Here is a 5737-nt window from a genome sequence, read left to right as displayed (position 1 = left end):
CAGGGGGGGGGGGGGGGGGAGAACAAAAACACTGAGAAGGATTTTTAATGACATGGGAAATGCTTAATGACAAGTGAAAAGTGAAGGAACATTCCACGTGACTTTTTCCTTCTGGATCCTCTGGAGAACTTTTCATGTGCACGTGTGTGGGTTTTACAATCAGGAAGAAAGGAGAGGTGTACCAAGGCAGGGAGGGCAACTCACGAGGGCCGTGCCCTGCCAGTAAGCTTCGAGTCTGCTTCCTGCCGCCAGCACCCTGAGTGGCGTTTACAAGCTCCGTCACCCCTGCTGAGACCACAGGCAAAAACACTCTTATGCTGTAGCAACACTTTCCTATATGTAGTTTTGAAAACGTAAAAGGGCCCGTTTCGCAGCTCCACAGGGTTCAAGCAGCCGTTCTGCTCTGGGATCTCAGACCTTACCCTTCTCGCCGGTGAGCAGGGAAGTGCGCCCCGGGGAAGATTCCAGGGTGGAGAACTGCAGCCCCTCAGCACCCTCCAGGGTCCCGGGACGAAGTCTATGTGGGGAGAAGTTGAGTTTATGGAGGATGTAGAGGGGATCAAGTGGGGCCCCTAGCTGAAAGCACCCAAGGCCTATGGGCACGTGTCTGGGGGCCTCTGGCGGGGGAGATGATGTCGTCACGTGGCGATGTGGGCCAGACGGGGAGCCCAGGCTGATGCGGGGTCCTGGAAGACGCAAGGGTCTTAGGCTGATGGGGTGGGGACTTGACGTCTGTGCAGCAAGGAGGCTCTGGGGCCTACACGGGGAGAGCTGTGGTCTTGAGGTCCTGGAGATCCACTCTGGGGGTAATCTAGATTGATGGCAGGGGGTCTCTGAGTGTCACTTGGGGGGCTCAAAGCCTCGTGGACAGGCCAGGCTTACCTGGGGTGGGCAGTGACATCNGCCCCTGGCGGGGGAGGGGGTCGTAACGCACGGGGCTTCTCTGACCAATCGGAAGCCGCCTGGAATAGGTCCTTCGCCCCCGCAACGCCCTAGAGTTACCCTGGAGGGATTCGGTCGCCACGGCAACCGGGCACGCCGCGGCGCAGCTACGTGAGGATGGTGCGGGGGACTGGGCAGCACGATGGGGAGGGCTGCCCGAGCGCTCTCCTCTCGCGATGCGCTTGCCACACGAAAGGCAGAAATTCTATTTAAACAACGTGGTTTCTTGTTTGTTTGTTTGTTTGTTTTACTGTAAGAGTTTCCCACATTTCGTATGTTAAAAATATTTTTAAATATAAGGCTGTTTTAATACAACGTGTTCCAGAATAGGATTGCCAGGTTGAGCAAATAAATAACACAGGTGGCACAGAATTGCAGATAACAGCCATTTTTCTTTTTAGTATTCATGGGTTTCACATTTAGTGTATCTTTTAAAAATTAGAAAATATATGTAGAGTAGAAGTGATTTACAGTGTAGCTATGTCCCACAGTAGACTTGCCAGATTTAGTAAATAAAAATACAGGGTGCCCCCCAAAATATAGGATGCTCACCTAAATTTAAATCCCGGGTGAACAGTAAGTACTCTTTAGTGTAACTGTTACCCATATTGATTATATTTTTAAAACTTTTAATATAAATATATTCAGTATAACCTTTTTAACGTATGTGTATGTCGGAGTAGGGTTGTCAAATTTTGCAAATAAAAAGGGAGGACAACTCCTAGTAAAATCTGAATTTCAGGTGAATTTTTTTTAGTATATATATGTTCCAATAGTATAGTTGGGATATAAGTAATAATAATAAATACTATGTTAATTACAATAATGTATCTTATTATTTATCCGAATGGTATATTTGGGACATATTTAAACCAAATTCTGATACCAAATATTCTTCTAAATACTAATGATATATTTTAGTGTATGCACATCCCAATAGTATGTTTAGAATATACTAAAAAGTTATTATTTGAAATTCAGATTGGGAGAAAGATAATGATTCAAGGCGGTTTCACAGCTCTGGGACTGGGCTTAAGGTGGCTACAGCCAGTGCTGAGATGGGGTAGCAGGAGGATGTGAGTAGGGTTGGGGACCTAAGAAAGGATATGGGGACCCCACTTCCCGAAGCCTAGGACTGAATGTCATTTATCCGCTGGACAGCAGCACCTACCAGGTGCTGTTCTGGACCGGATGTGAGGGAGACACATCAGTGAGCAGGACTGATGTGGCTTTGGTTTCTGAGGGCCCACAGTTTACGTACAGGTAAACAAAGAAAGCAGATGCTTGCTGGAAGTGTAAGTGCCTTCGAGAAAATAAAAGTAGGCAGAAAAAATAAAGTCTCAGGAGTGGCAAGAGGGACTACTTAGCTGGGTGGTCAGAGCTGAACCTCTCTATCATCTCTGGCTGGCTGCTGGTCCCTGGAGTGTTGAATTCAAGCAGGCGCTTGCTGTGCGGAGAAGCCACAGATGGGAAAATAAAGTCCAAATGCTGAGGGTTTATTATTTCCTTCTTGTAAATTATACACACGTAGTGACCGGAGTTCTCTGGCTTATTTTCTTGGTAGGTGAAATTGGCGTGACCTTTTGGTCTTATTTATGTATTTATAACTCTGCAAGACACCTCAGGAAATTGCCTTTGAGAGAGCATTCACTTTGTTTCTAGAGCTGGGGTGGAAGACACTGTGGTCATTAGCTCGAATGCTAGATCCACTGGGAGGCAGTCTGGTGCCAGACAAAGGTTTCCAAACAATTTAAAAGCCGCAGAAACTTTTGTTCCGAATGACTCTGAAGTAAATTTCCATTTAAAAGTCAGTTGGCTGGAAGCAGAACGGTTGTGATTGCCAGGGGCTAGAATGAGGAGGGATGGGGAGCTGCTTTGTCGTTTGGCGACGTGACCCGGAACAGACTTGCTGGTATCTGTATTTTTGACTATGGGCCTGGAAAGTTTGGTCCTTTCCTCCGCGAGACCAGTAGTCTTCAGATCTCAAGGGAGGTAGGCTCTTTCTTTCTGGTACAAACCAAGGAACTTAGGTCAGCAAGCGAGGGGTGCATAAGCTTGAAGCGAGTTAACCCGTAAGACTAGGTGGAGTGCTAGATTATGAGATGGCCATGCCCCAGGCTCTGCCGAGTACAGTGACTGCCCCCTCCTGCCGGCCCACGACTCAGGGTGTCCGCGGAAAGCGGTGGAACTCGGGTGGGTCGTCCCCCAGCTCTGTCCTGGCTCGTGAAACAGCCTGTGCCCGAGCCACACTTCCCTTGTCCTCACCACTTGCCGCCCTGCCCCGGTCAGTTATTCACCCGCCCCTGCCAGCCTTGGCGAGAAGACCTGTGTTCCCGTCCTTCCTTTGGATCCTGGCCAGGGACCTCACGTGCTTCCCAGGCCCAGCCACTTGTCCACTTCAGGTGGCCCTGGGTGAACATCATGGCCCAAGATGAGGACCGTGGAAAGCCAGGCAGCTCCCTGGCCAGCAGGGGCTAGGCCAGGCCAGCATCTGTGCTGAGCCCCCTCCAGTGACACTCGTGGTGGACACTAGAGAAGACAGACGCTGTCCTCTGGGAGACAGAGCACCAAACACCCACTGACATGATAGCCCTCCTAAGCAACCTAGGCCTCTGGGACCATGAAAGTCTTGCTAGGCCTAGCAATTTGGGCAGGTTGTGGTCCACTGCACACACCGGCACCCCTGGGCCCTGGCCACTCCCAGCGAATGCCGGCCCCCCAGCCCGCAGAGCTGGCTACAGCCTGCTGCCCAGGGCGGTTCTGGATAAGGTACCACACACCTGCCGTCCCAGGCCCTGGCCCCGTAGTCATCTCCTGCTCACTCTACAGGCCCAGGGGCAGGTCAGGGGAGTCGTGTGCCCCTGGCCACCCAGGCGCCTCTCTGTCCTTGCAAGGCTTGCTGGGCCCAGTGGCCCTGGGCAGGCCGGGGCAGCTGCAGCCACATGGCCCACCCTGAGCACCCCTGAATCTTCTGCTTGCCCTGCAGGCCTTCTGTGTCCACAGCACAGCGGCCACAGCACAGCGGCCCTGGCGGCCCTGAGGTCTCTGTTCACCTGCGCTCCACCTATACCCTGGAAGGCAAGTTCATGGAGTGGTCTGGGAAGCCATCTTAGGGCACGCGTGGCCTTGCAGGAGCCAGGGCCAGTGGAGAACAGCAGGGGGGCGGGGTAGTGGGGCTCTGCTCAGGGAACAGGAGTCTGAGGGGCTGGGAGCACCCTTTCTGGGAAGCGAATAGCAGGGACCTCACCCCTGCCCTGCAGGGCACAGGAACAGGATGCAGCACTTACAGCTTTGGCAGGTGACGGTGACAGAGTAATGTGTGGATGACTCGGGGAGGGGCTGGTGGCAGGACGCTCACTCTGCTCAAGCCTGGAAGGCAGGACAGAGACGGCGCTCTTCAGTGACGATGGGCAGGAGCAGTCACACGGCGGGGACAGAGGAGGCAGGGGAGACCCTCTCAGAGGTATCAGGCCCACAAGGCGAGATGCCAGGCTGTGTGGGCCCAGTGGGGTTTGGGGCTCTCCGGGGGGGTGGGGGTGGTTAGTGGGGAGGCTGAGGAAGGGAGCACCAGGCCGGACAGGGTTCCTGGGGCCACCGCTGCACGATGACTTTTGTTGGCCTTTCCTCATTTTTTTTTTTAGGTTTATTTATTTATTTCGAGAGAGAGAAAGAATCCCAAGCAGGCTCTGCACTGTCAGCACAGAGACTGGTGAGGAGCTCGAACTCACGAGCCATGAGATCATGACCTGAGCCAAAATCAAGAGTTAGACGCTAACCGACTGAGCCATCTAGGTGCCCCAGTCCTTTTCTCCTTTAAAAAAAAATATCAAGGGGCGCCTGGGTGGCTCAGTCGGTTAAGTGTCCGGCTTTGGCTCAGGTCATGATCTTGCGGTTCGAGGGTTCGCACCCCGCGTCGGGCTCTGTGCTGACAGCTAGCTCAGAGCCGGGAGCCTGTTTCAGATTCTGTGTCTCCCTCTCTGTCTGCCCCTCCCCTGCTCCCTCTCTCTCAGCAATAAATTTTAAAAAATATTTTTTTAATTTTTAAAAAAATCAAAAATCATATTTTACTACTCCCTTGCTATCTAGGCAAACATAATCCAGGCTCCGTTCATTATTACATATCCATTATAACTCTATAGATTCTTTTATTTTTTTTGTTTATTCATTTTCGGGAGAGAGACAGAGAGCAAGTGGGGGAGGGGCAGAGAGAGAGGGAAACACAGAATCTGAAGCAGGCTCCAGGCTCCCAGTTGTCAGCACAGACCCCAGTGTGGGGCTCCAACCCACGAACCTGAGATCATGCCCTGAGCTGAAGTCAGACACTTAACCAACTGAACCACCCGTGAGCTCCTTGATTTTTTTTCTTCTGAGTTTACAAATGGGTAAAATTCAAATATTTTCATGGGTCTTGTGAATAAGTTGGCCCTGCCTGGAGTTTCACCTGCTCATCACAGGGTCATTGGCTGGTGGCATTTAGGACAGACCCCAGGGACAGGCCCTCCCCTGTCTATGATATCACCCTTCCTTTCTATAGCTTCTGTGTCCTCTCAGGAAGGTGCATTTCAAGATCCCGAATGGGGCAGAGACTGTCTTTGATGCTAATGGAGACGGTTACAGAATTTGACATTTTCCAAGGGCAGAAAACTGTCAACGGTCTGTTCCACTCTGTCCGCATTTTTTTAAAGAGAATTGTTCTTCTTGTCTGTACTCAGGGGCCTGTTTGGTGAAGAGGTGGAGAATTTACTTGGAAGATGGAAAAACACTCCACTCCACACATTCCCATAAAGTTTTTAGG

This window comes from Crocuta crocuta, unplaced genomic scaffold (genome assembly GCF_008692635.1).
Source record: "Crocuta crocuta isolate KB4526 unplaced genomic scaffold, BGI_CrCroc_1.0 scaffold375, whole genome shotgun sequence".
Lineage (NCBI taxonomy): Eukaryota > Metazoa > Chordata > Mammalia > Carnivora > Hyaenidae > Crocuta > Crocuta crocuta.
The sequence above is the reverse complement of the archived record's forward strand: the minus strand, read 5'-3'. Positions refer to the sequence as shown.